Genomic DNA, 14,220 nt, shown 5'->3' with positions numbered 1-14,220 from the left:
ATCTGAATTTTCCAAATATGAAGTCATTTTTTGCACATGTGCTTATTGGTTCATGTTATAAGCCAATTTGTGATTCCTAGGGTATTCTCAACAAAATAAGTAGATTTCATTATTAATCATCAAAATTGGTTAGAAGATAGATATAAGGACCTATTGAAGCCTAAATGTGGAAAAAACAATTTGGAAAAGATTATATTGGCTTCTTGAGGTCATATTTAATTGATTTTTCACTTTTATCTTGAGTTTAATTTTGATATCAAAAATCAGTTATGCTCTTTCATCATCAAGTTTCTGAGATATTTTATGCCTCTAAGAGCCAAAATGGAAAAGATTTTTGATTCACCCATTGAAGAGAGAGATTAGAGAGGGTCTTTTCATTGCTAGGAGAGGGAATTTCAAGTGGATAGATGTCAGACATAGAATAGATCCAAGCATTTTTTCTCTCCTATATCTTTCTTTCTCTCATTCTTTGTAGAGGTTCCAGTTTTGAGGGAGAAAAAGTTTCATTGCTGTGATACCATTAGGGGTTCCAATTTTTCACTATGAGACCACTAGTTTTCAATTTTTGATATGTTTTCCCTACTGCGACACCACATTCTTCAGCATAATCTTCTTATATGAACAGTAATAGTGCAGATTATAGATAAGTTTAGATATGTTAGGTGTTTCCATATTTTGATTTCATGCATTTGAATGTATTTTTTCAAAGAAATTAATATGAATGAGCCAAAATTTCCTTAGTTTCATTCTGATTCTCATTTTCTATCTCAGTAATTTGCAGTCTTATGTAGTCTAGGACAAAGAACTAAGACTCATTTGCATCCCTTTAAGGTTGTATGTCAGATTTTTTTGCTATTGGAACAAAGGACCAAGTAAACATTTAATGTGTTTGATAGGGTTGTTGATTATTATGAGAAGGATACTTCATAAGAATGAGGTCATTATGAACATTGATCTTTGATTCACAAGGTGATTAGATAGATTTGATACTTTGGTGTATGGAATACATCATTGATATCACAAATGCATGCATTTGATTCATGAAATTTCCCAATGGTTAAGGCACTAATCAATTGCAACATCATTCATTGTTGTTGTCACATATTTGAGGTTTTGTTGAATCAACATCATTAATCAAACATTTTTCCCCTTTCATGTTGAAGAGCTACAATAGAATGCCCTCACTTAGCCTATGAATTTCATAGATTTGCATTTAGCTACTGTAGATCGGTGTTATTGCATAAGTATTAGGAGATATAAGGGTTTTTATTTTCTTTGATAGATTCAAGAGTATGTTGTTGCACTGGTACCATATTGATTGAATCTAAGGTCCACCCACCTAGGTTTTGCAGAGCTTGAAGTGAAGAAGGGTCAAGCCTTATAGTTGGCCCAATGTCTAAAATGATATGTTAAAAATGGGAGTTAGTTGCCCCTAGATGTGTCTTGTTCTCATCGAGGTAATTTGAAACCCGTAATGTTTCAAAACACCAACAAGATCAAAAAATAGAATTACTCACAGCCATTACCAAGCCATTCCAACTTTCAAGCAAAGAACACAAAATCAAGAGAGCCCTAATTTCTTCATCAAAATTGATAACCATAGAAGATAACTAACTAGTAATAGTATTAAACTCATTTAAATGATCTGCAATAGAACCACCTTTCATCATTTTCATATTAAATAAATGCTTTCTGAGAAATACCTTATTTGAAGTGGAGGGCTTTTCATATAGTTTTGTTAGGGTTTGCATCAACTCTTCTATCATCTTTTCTTTTGTAATATTAAATGCCACTGATGGTGCTAGGCATAATTGAATCCTTCCAAGTGCCTTTTTGTCTAAAAGATCCTAGTCATCATTTGTTATAGATCCCTAATTCTTGGTTTTTCCTTCCAACAACTTTCATAAATCCTTCTGATAAAGATAGTCCTCCATTTGCATTTTCCATAACTAAAATTTTTTCCCATTAAACTTGTCAACCCTCAACTTACCCTCATTTTCCATTGCTCCCACTCAACTATGAGACCTTCCTGTAGAAGATCACTAAAAAAATAAAAAATGATGACAACCTAGCTTTGATACCACTTGTTTGGATTAAACTCAGATAGAAACAACAATTACATGCAAATATAACCAATACCAAAAAAAAAGTAGATCGCATAAAAGAGAACACAATAAACCACAATTTAATGTGGTTTACCCAATCCCTAGGCTACGTCCACCAATGACAAGTCCAATATTATTATTATCTAGTGATTACAACCTAATTATATTCCATAATCTCTTATAGCTTAATACCACCATAGGAAGCTACAATATCACCATTACATTATGAAATCCCTAGCCCTAAGCATTTTTATACAAGCTTTTTTAACTTACAAAATTAGGGCTAGAATAATAGAAAAATAGTAGCTAAAACCTTTTACAATATAAAGGCATTTTTGGTTTTGGGGGCACTACCCTTGAAAACCCTTGTGGGGGTGTTGCTCCTCGAACCCACCCTATACTACAATAGGGAGCACAATTGGGGTGCTACCCCAGGACCCTATCTTGGGGGCATTGCCCCCAAACCCCCATAGAAATAAGATGGGGAGAAAACTATGTTAAATAAACTTCTGAGTTTGATTAGGCTCCATATCACAATAGAGATAGCTTCTACTGAGTTGGTTTTGATTATAACTACTACATCAAGCACCCAACCAAGCTTTGAATCTATTCAGCTAAATGTAACAATGAAAGAAGTGCATAACACTTCATCTACTGAGAAGCAAGGTCCTCCATCATCAAGCTTGATCAAGAAACAACAAGGTATTCATGTTGTTAGTGTTGTTTCAAAATTTGTTGCTAATCCATCATTTTCCACATTTAATTCTATTCCAAGTATTTCTATAGCTAGTACAATGATAGTTGAGAACCAATCTCAACCAAGTATTGAAGTCCTAGATGAGGGGAAACAAATTGTTTTGACCATTCTCAAGCAAAAGGGAAAAGAAGTAGAAACAATTGACCTACATGAAGATATAGTTATTCTGAATTGGGATATATCTACACTGACTCCTAATCAATTGAACATCAAGGGAGAATTACTAAATAAAAGAGCTAAGTAGCAAAAGCTTAGAGAAGAGAAGTAGAAAGAAAAGGCACACAACCTATTTTGGATCAATTAGAAGATATTGTCCACAAATTCAATGAAGACTTGAATGGATAGGAGAAGCTACTTTAGAGAGAAGAAATAAAATTTGAAAACAAAGTGTTAGAAAAAGTTGCACAAAGAATTACAATAGACCAAGTAAAGTTAGCTATTATTCTTGGTATAGTAGAAACATCTTTTAACAATGTTGTATTATTATTTGTGAAGCTAAGTGACACATCTATCTTTATCAATGAAATCAAAGAGAAGTTTTCCAAGATAGATGAAGACATAAATAAAAGTGCACACTGGCTATGATGCAGGAGCATCCTAAGTTGATGTGTTATCCTACTCATTTGTGTTCATTCTACTAGTTGTTTCCGAGTTACAGTCATTGCCGAGTGCCAGTAATTTTGTAGTATTTGTTAAGTTAAAGTTATCCCACATCATGTTAACACTCAAGTTGGCATGTTATCCCATATCACTCTACAGTGTGTGTTAAGTTCCATAGTGTGTGCCAAGCTATCCTTCAAGTGACGAGTGATCCTTCATGTGCCAAGTGTTCTTGCTTATGTTGAGTGTTAGCATTTTGGATGAGTTTTCTACATTTTTGATGGGAGTTAAATTGTAGGATTTATTTCAATCATGAAATTTATGATAAGATCTTGCCTTGGAATGTGTGTAGACTATTCTAGGGTTGAACTTTATGTTTTGTAATGTTTTATAATCTTTTATAAGTTGTTTTGGCAAGTATAAATAGGGTGTTTAGGCTTAGAGTTAGAGTAGATTTTTGGTGGAGGATTGGGATTAGAACTTAGAGATTTTAGAGGACTAAGAAAGTTTGCTGCATATGTGTCTGGAAGTGTGGATGTGAATCTAAATCTTGGATCTTGAATGTATTTTGTATCTAGACGTAACCTAGAAGGCCTTATAGCTAGGCATGTATATTGATCATTTGTTGAATCAATAAAAGAATCTTGTTCTCTTTCTTTGTGGAATTGTTCTCTTTATGTGTTTGCTTCTGCTGTGTTAACTCTGCAAGGTTAGTTTGAATTTTTGGGTGTGCCTTTGGACCTAGTTCTTATCACCCTCCTTGTATCAAGATGTCACTTTGTCAAAGCCATAGTTCTGCATATTATTCAAAGATTAGATATTTGACAAACTTGCACACAAAATTATTAGAGGAAGAAGCTAGGATTAGGGACACACTTGAAAAAATCCAAGGCATGATTCTTCCAAACATGGATGCATTGTAGAAACATTCCATGATAACAACTTCTCAATGCCTGATCACATGATGGAATTATCAATAGAAGTTCTGATTGCATTGCATGCAAATAAGGTGTTACAGGAATATTGGGACAAGATAATGGTACTTATTCTAAAGGTACTTTTTGAATTCTTGTCATATTTTGGTATTAACATATAGTTATTATACACCTTTGGCATTTATGTTGACCAAAAAGGGGGAGTAGTGTATATAATATGAGGAGAACTACACTGTGTATATAAGGGATATATATATATATATATATATAGTGTGGTATGAAGAAGGAAAAAATAATTTTAAAAAAGCAATTTTGAAAAATTAGAAAAATAGATTATGTTGCCAAGCTATAGAAGATGAAAGTAAAAACTAAGTTGAAAACAAAGAATGATAGGAAAGGAAGTTTTGACTTACAATTTTGAATGATTGGATTTTTTATTTTGTTAAGTGTTTTTGTCACTAATGCCAAAGGGGGAGATTTTTTACATTAAGGTCAATTTCTATATCAGTGACTTAACACTTAGTCAAATTGGTTACATTGCTACCAAGCTCTACAATTGCTACCAATATTATCATTCAATTTGCAATGTTAACAAAGTGATTTAGTTGTTCCTGAGCTAAGGAGTTAGTTTTTAGTGTCTACCAAGCTTTAGAGACAAATTTCCATTCAACTCAAGCATAGCAAAGGCTACTGAGATAATCAGTGGAAGTGAAGAAGATCATAGTGCTCATTGAGCTTTTATAGTATTAACCAAGTCCAACAGTGTCTACTAAGATCACAAGGTTAATAAAGTGGATCTGGTGTTGACCAAGTCATACAGTGTCAACTGAGTAATCCAGTCACTATTGAGTTTTTCTTAGTTCACTGAGTCACATAGTGATGACTGAGTTCAAGTTACTTAGAAGTGATTAGTATGGATCAAGATTCAAGTTCAACTGAGAACCAAAGATTTTCAAGAATTGACAATGTTTGTCATTATTAGAACATCACTATGTTTGTCTTTAGAACTTGAGTTACAATAGTTGGGCTTTGTGGATTGTGATGAAATAAGTAATGTAGCTAACTCTAGTAAGTTGTAATTTATTGGTATAAATGCAATGTATTGTATCATATCAAAATATGTATGTGAAGTCAATATGATGATAAAAAGTGTGAATTGAAGAAGGCTATAGGTAGTATAAGGGACAAAAAAGTATTATCTATCACATTTAGGTGATCATTGTAATACACAGAATCTCATCTAGAAAAAAAGAGCTGTAGATAAGAGATTAGCCATTGGTTCATCCTAACAAGTTCATCAGTCAAATCCTTTAATAGGGTAGACTTAACAAACTTTTCTAAATCTCTTGACTGAGTGCATACTTCATTATATATTTGTAAATCCTTTTATAATGTGGACCTCATGGTCTTTATTGCTCCTAATAGGGTAGATCACAAGAAGTGGTCGATTGTAAGCTTGAACAGGCTAACTTTATACTATAGTACTAAATCTTGTGGGTATCATCACTCTCCCCCAATTTTAATTTCTAATTGGATGGTTTTTGGGTTACCATATCTTGTGTCAAATGGTTATGAATGTTTATTTACTTTCATTCTTTCATACATGCAATTAGATTAGAATATTATGTAAAGGATTAGTTGGTGAAGTGAGATAAAGTTTTATTGGTTCTTGATTCACCCCTCCCCTCTTAGTAACCTTGCTTACCTTATATTTCCAACATTCCTTCACATACTTAGACCGAGTGATGTATATACATATTTCATTTGATATACTTAAAAACCAACAAAGAACTTGATCTCTCCAAATATAGACATTTCAAAAAATTTCCTCATTTTGTTTAAAAATTACTTACACAATGTATCTTGACCTCCAAATATGATATCATCAACACAAATTTCAGCTAGTAAAATACCTTTATCTCCTTTTATCTTCAATTATAGATTTTTTTTATCATCAGTCTTCTCAAAAATAATCTTCATAAGATAATTGTGAAGCCTTTCATATCATACTCTTGGGGCTTTCTTTAAACCATATAAATCTTTGTGTAGTCCACATACGATGTTCTTATTGTTAGCATCACCAAATCCTTTAAGCTATTCTATCTAAATCTCTCTTGATCACTTCTCATTTTATGCTCCCACATTTTTGCATAATAGTTTTCTCTCTCTTGGAGATGAGGATGACATGCAAGTAGGTTTACCATGAATTTCCTCTCATGGAATGTGCGAGGGCTAATAGACCTCCCTAGGAAATATTTTTTTTGTGACACCAAGTGTCAACTTGGTAATCTTGATGTGCTCTATCTTCAAGAAGTTAAATTTTCTAGATATCTCCTTACCTTAGCTTGTAAGGTTATTTGGTTAAATAGTGCCATATTTTTTTCTTAGCATGAGGCTGGTCAAGGTGGATTTGTTACTCTTCTTTCCCCTCATTTACTTTCTTCTGTTATTTTGCATGGATCTAACCCTCTGCATAGGGTGGTTTGGATTTTACTATCTTTTTTAGAATCATTCTTTTGGTATTGTTAGCATTTATGAACTTAATGATGTTTTTGAGCATTCACACCTATGACACTAGTTGGTAGATCATTTTCCACCTAAGACTTAGGTTGTTTGTAGGGACTTCAACATGGTTGAGTTGGCCATTGATAAGGAAGGGCTTTTGCCTTTTTGATGGGTAGCTAGCAAAAGGTAGGCCTAGTTTTACATGTGGAACAAGCTAGGTCTTTTTTATTCCAATGCTAGCAATTGTCACCCACATGGGGTTTGGAATACATGGTCCAATTTTAGAGTTGGGTATGATAGAGTCTTAAAGAGAAGTTACAGGGCCATAATTTTTGCACAATCCTTTTTTCATTTTCTCACAAGTATGCCCTACCTATCACACCTCTGCTAGATGTGACATTGTCAAACCATTCCCCCATTATCTTTTCTATCACTTGGAAAATAACTCAACTTTGTCCTTGTAAAACCTAATTGTATCTCAATACTTCTTTGCTATCCCATCCACCGAATATTGTCCACATTCTTCTAGTCTAGAATCCTTAGCGTTGGCCCCACAACCAAGTTGGGTGGATTCAATGGTGAAATGAAAACATCCTTTGTACTATGAGGATTCTTTGCATTTATGGTAGACAATTGGCTAAGTACAACAAAAGATCTTATGGAGACACTATTAAAGATCTGTGCATGGCCTTGGAAGCCCTCGCAATGAATCCATTTGATACATATCTCTAGGTTTGGCTTGTTAATCTTTGACACAAGAAGTAAGTTGTAGATAGTTATGTCACTCGAGGAGCTTAGATCAAACCATTGTCCATTGGTTAAAGGTTAGTGATCAAGCTTCTAAATAAATTTTTAATGTTGTGCAGGCTTGTCATTTTGCAGTTGGCATCAAACAAATCCAAGAAGATTTTGTCTGCCACTATGAGTAGTTTTTTATGACTTGGGGGCCATCCAAGGCATGTAACCAAGCCTCACAAGCTTTCCTTTCTATCACTCCTAATAGGCTTGCTCTTGAGTAATATTCCTTTTATGAGAAAAAATTAATGCTTAAAAACTTGAGGGAAGTTGTTCTTTCAATAGCCAATGACCATGCCCTTAGTTGTGATGGATTTCCTTATGAGTTTTACATAATCCTATGAGATGATATTAGCTTTGATTTTCTTTAGGTGTATTGTGAAGCTTACAATTCTAATTTCCTAAGCAACATTATTAAAAAGGGCAATATTAAGTCCAGACCTAAAGCTGGTGATCTTGAGGAAATCAATAATTGGAGGCCCATCACTTTGATGAATGTCTCCCACAAGATCATTGTCAACTCCCTCTCTCTTAAAATTTTACACTTGCTCCCTCAAATTGTTCGCCTTGAACAAAATGGTTTCATCAAGTCTTGATATATGTTAGATAAAATCATTATTATTTGTGAAGGTATGGAATGGGCCTGACAATCTAAGTAGTAGGCTTTATTTCTCAAAATTTATTTTTCCAATGCTTATGACCAGATTGAGTGGTATTTCATACTGGCCATACTTCAAGCTTTGGGATTTGGTCCATTCTTTCTATAGTCTATGGAGATTATTTTTGGTGATGTGTTTACCTGAATCACTATTAATGGTAGGCAATCTAAAGCTTTTGGGCTCTTCAAATCTATTCGTCAAGGTTTCCCTAACCCTCTTAAACCTTCACTCTATGTGTTGGTGGCTAAGAGTTTTGGTTATCTTCTTGCCAATGCCATTTCTTCGAGTCTAGTGGGGGGCATCTCTCTTCTAGAGTCATCCACATAGCTTGTTAATGTCCATTTTGTAGATGATTCCTTCCTTACTTTGGTGGAAGATGAAGATAATATTGCTAATGCCTTACAATTCTTGGATACTTTTTGTCTTACCTCTGGGTCTGCCATTCAATGGCATAAAACGCTCTATTACAGACAATCTTTCTTGCTAGATCCTTTATGGTTGCTGTATTATGGGTGGAATTGGGTACAATATGGAGAAATTTTTAATTTTTTGGGCATTCCCTTTGATTTTCAAGACTCCCCCATGGATTTTTGGAATGTTTTTCTTGCATGAATTGAAAAGAAGTTGGAATATTGGATCACTAAGACACTCTTCCTTGCAGGAAAATTGCAAATCTTCTCTAAAGTGCTTGCTACTATGCATGTCTACTACTCTTCCTATTGGGCCCCTTCCAAACCTTCATACCTCAAGCTCGAGCATCTTTTCTAGGACTTTATCTAGGCCTCTAATGTTCTACACCACAAATTTCATAGAGTCGCCTAAGATTATTTCTATTTGCCCAAAGATTCTAGTGGGCTTGGGATGCTTTCCACTCTCAAGTAAGGAATTTCCCTTTGTGCTAAGTGGGTCATTCAGGCCCTCACTAGAGATGGGGCCTAGAAAATTTTACTACAACACTATATTTCTTTAGGCTTTCCAATTAAGTGGCCTTCCTAGAAGGGGATTTTCTTTTAGACCCTTCTGGTGACCCTTCTTGTGACTTCTCTTGATTTAGGGCACTTTTGTTGTCAAGAGAACTCGGAAAGCATGGGAAGCTCTCAACCCTTCACTTCCTTGGGTAGTTAATGGGTTCAAAGATGAACTCTCAATGAACCATCAAAACCTTTGGTGGTCTCCCTCATTTTCTACTCAAGTTGTTCCTTTAGCTAAGATAGAAGGAGCCAACACTTTATGCTTGTCTCGAAGGGGTATCAAAACTCCCAAGGACTTATTTTCTTGGGTTTCTATGAGCCTTTTCTCATGGGAGAACCTACAAGTGTAATTCAAGCTTATTCATGCAAATTGATAGATAATTGATCTTCTAGTTTTTGTAGTACCTCCTAATTTATTACACAAGCTTGGTATTTACTCATCTTGCCCATGGTAGAAATATTGGAAGTGGTATCCTACCATTCGTATGACTAGTTACAAGATGAAGCTAGGGTATCAGTGGTTGGTGCCCCATATTTAGATGGTTGATACTCTCAATCAGCACTAGCATTTGCATTCTTCTTATAAGACTTGGAGTAATAGATTTACCATTGTTTGGCATTCCATTACGAAGCCAAAGATTCCTCAGTTTTCTTGATGCCTCCTCTTCTAAGGCCTTCCTTTGGGACCTTGGCTCCAACTATTGGAAATATAAGATGAATAAATAAGAGGGGAGTAGTGAATTAGTTACTACTAAAATAAATCCCACATCCCTTAGATGTCTATACAAGATACAAACTGAAAATTGAATACTATTGATGCTCGGTAAACATATGCAAACTACTGTAACTCAGTAATTAGCAAGTAAGGTCGATAAATGTTTAACATACAAAATTTATATGTTATCTATGATTACCACTACTTTAACTTAGTTTCAAACACATAAAATAAAATAGCATGAACACATTTGACACTAGGATTTAACATGAAAACCCAATATGGGAAAAACCACCAATTGTAACTAGTTACTATTTTCACTCTTCTAAAGTGAGCCCTATTAGGAGCCAACCCTATTAAAGGTTACAAAAAACACTATTAGGTGTGACCTTGTTAAAGGATTTAATCACCCTGTTAGGAGTGGCTTTGTAAGAGGTTTTTAGACAAATCAATAGAATTACCACCTTGTTAGAGGATTTGCAAATAGCTATTAAGCCAACTTAGTTAGGAGATTTAGATCACTACTACAATGGTTAGAGAGTAGCAATGACATGACCTAATTTAAATGCAACATAAATTTATGATTACAAATCTCTATTCTAGCTTGTACTTGATCCTTCCTGATCAAATATAGCTTTTCTAATCCACAAGGATATTCTGGTTATCCTTAAAATTTTCCATTCTTGCACTTTCACACTTTGAAACCACAACTTGAACTTCTACTTATATCTTTCATATTTTCAAGTTGGCTCAAATACAACTTAGAATAATTAATATTCATCACCTTAGTTAGCTGGAATCAATAGATAAATCAATTGAGCTTAATATGTAAAAATAAGAAAATCCTTCACTAGCTGACCTAACATGGTAGAAATTAACTTAGAAATTATTTCCTTTGTTAACCAATAGAAGCTTAGTTAATATTGCCAACTTGCAAAAATCCTTTGGCAATTGAGTGAGCTTGGTTAGCACTGGTTCCATCCAAATTTTCTTCATTAACCGAGTGAGCATGGTTAACACTCATGTTCTATAATCTTTCCTTCAATGCCTGAGTGAGCATGGTTAACACTCATCTTCTATAGTCTTTCCTTTGACTCCCAAGTGAACTTGGTAGAAACTGCCTTCTGAATAGGAACACTTGGTAGACACAAAAAATTGTCTTCACTGCTTGAGTGAGCTTGACATATACTAACTAATAATGATATGAGATTTGTGCAACATCAAAGACAATACACAATTAATCAATTGTATCCAACAATCTCCCTCTTTGACATTGATGGCAACATAACATGTCATAACACAGTGAAATTTTAGATTTATTCTTGAGAACTCCTTTGTTAGTATGAGCTCTTCCTTTCACTAGATTCTTCCATTGTTTGCAACAACTGCTACCAAGTTCATTCACAAAACTTTCTCCCTCTTCCAAAAAAATTCTTCTTCTTTGGAAAAATTCTCCCTCTTTAGTTCCTTACTTTATTCTAGTTCCAAAATTTTTTCAAAGATATGATAATAAACTTCTCCCTCTTTGACAACACATGCCAAAGCCAACAGTTCTATTAATACCAATGTACCTTAAGTATTGATTCATTTGCAATATGCCCATGTCAATTATGCACCAACTAATTGATTTTCAACTTAGCTCTTGTTGATGCATCATTAAAATTTACTTAGTGAGCTTCAGATAGGGGAATGACCCCTAGCTTACCTCTTAGATATAGAAATGCATCTTTAGGTAATGACTTGGTGAATATGTTTGCAATATGTTCCTTTGTATTAAGATATTCCAATCTGACTTCTTTATCTTGTACCAACTCTCTTAAGAAGTGATATTTTATAGCAATGTGCTTTGTTTTCATATGCATTACTAGAATTTTTGATATATTGGTTGCACTGGTGTTATCACAGTATATAACTATTGGATCCTTGATCTCTATCTTCATTCCTTTGAATAATTATTTGAACCAAAAAATGCTAGAACAATTAACTACTCCTACCACATATTCAGCCTCTACTATGGATTGAGATGTACAATTTTGCTTCTTGCTTGTCCAAGGCACTAGTCTTTTACCAAGAAAGAATGCTCCACCACTAGTTCTTTTTTGTCATCAATACTTCCTACCCAATCAAGATCAGTAAATACCTTCAAGTTTAAATTGTCTCCAAGTCTATACCATAAGCCATAGTCTTCAATACCTTTCAAATATCTCATGATTCTGTTGATTGCAATCATGTGATTTTCTTTAAAGGATTTGCTGAGAATCTTGCCACTATTCCAATTGCTAGAGCAATATTAGGCCTTGTATGAACTACATACTATAATTTTCCAATCATTGGTCTCTATGTGGTTTGATCTACTTCTTTGGAATCTTCATTTTTGGAGAGCTTATGTCTAGTAGAGATAGGGGTTCCAACTAGTCTTGAATCTTCCATTCCAAACTTCTTCAGTATTTCCTTGCTATACTTAGATTGAGTTGATGTAGATACCATTTTTGTTTTTCTATATCTATAACACAAAAAAGAATTTTATCTCACCAAACATGTAGATCTCAAATTATTTACTCATTTCTTCTAAAAATGCTTTGCACAAGTCATCATTACCTATAAATAAAGTATCATCAACAAATATTTTTCCAACACATTCTTCTTGTCTGATCCTTCCTTCATATACAAACTACTATTATCATTTGTTCTTTAAAAACCAATCTATATCAAGTAATTATGAAGTCTTTTATACCAAGCTCTGGGAGCTTGCTTGAGACCATATAATACTTTGTGTAACTTGCAAAACATGTCTCTTTTTCTAGGATCTACAAAAACCTTCTGGTTGTTCAATGTAGACTTCCTCACTAAGAATTCCATTCAAGAATGTAGATTTAACATCCATTTGATGCACTTTAAATCCTCTATGTGCTGCATATGCTAGCAAAGTTCTAACACCTTTTTGGTCTTTCTACAAGAGCAAAAGTCTCACCATACTCAATACCTTCTTCTTTAGAATGACCTTTGCATACTAGTCTTGCCTTATTTCTTGAAACTTTTCCATCTTTATTTAGCTTATTTATGAATACCCACTTTGTACCAATTATATTTTTATCTTTAGGCCTAGGAACAAGAGTCCAAGTTTTGTTCTTTTCTATCTATTCTATCTCTTCATTCATTGCTTCAATCCAACTTTCATTTTCTAGAGCATCTTTAACACTTCTAGGTTCAAATTCAACAAGTAAACATGTACCTTTTAATTTTTTTCTTGTCATTGTTCCATCTTATTTGTCTCCAATGATCTGATCAGGTGCATGATTTCTTCTGCCATATCTTGGTAACACAAGTTCTTTGGGCTTTGAATGAGTTAAACTAGCTTGGTAGCCTCTTACTGTGACTTGGGTCCTTCAGACTACGACTTGGGTTGCACTATTTGCAACTCGATAACTATTGGAGATTTTGGGGACTCTAGAGTTGAAACCTCCTTTCTTTCAAATAGATTTAGCAGGGTATTAGGTTCACAATAAATAAATCTTTTGTAATCCTCTAGTTATTTGTTGCTTTCTTCTTCACTCTTTTGTGCAAACTCATCAAATCTAACATGTGTACTTTATATTATTTTATGAGTAGACACATTAAAAAATTTGTATGCTTTACTTTTGTAGGAGTATCCTATAAATATGCCTTCATCACCTTTTACATCAAATTTTCCTTTTCTAGATTCTTTCAAGATATAGTATTTGTTGTCAAATACTTTTAAGTAATTTACATTAGGTTTGTAGCCATATCATATCTAATAAGGAGTTTTATTTGAGTCTTTCTTCAAGTGCACTTTATTCAAGGTATGAACTACAGTGCTATTAGCTTCCTTCCAGTAATTAAGAGCAACATTCTTTTCAATCATCAAGGTTATTGCATAATCCATGATAGATTTTTTTCTTCTTTTAGCTATACCATTCTACTATGGTGTGCTAGGGGCTAATACCAAGGGCTAATACTTGCCTTTTACTTCCTCTTTCAATGCAAAAATTATTGAATTTGTTAGAGATGAATTCACCACCTCTGTCTGATCTTAAAAATTTCAACCTCTTTCAAGTTTCTTTTTCTACTCTTGCCAGATACCACTTGAATTTTTGAAAGGCTTCTAATTTTTCTTTTAGATACATTACTATCATCATTCTAGAATAGTCATCAAAAAA

Source organism: Cupressus sempervirens, chromosome 8, assembly GCF_028749045.1.
Source record: "Cupressus sempervirens isolate cs-2001-9-10 chromosome 8, ASM2874904v1, whole genome shotgun sequence".
NCBI lineage: Eukaryota > Viridiplantae > Streptophyta > Pinopsida > Cupressales > Cupressaceae > Cupressus > Cupressus sempervirens.
Note: the sequence above shows the minus strand (reverse complement) of the source record.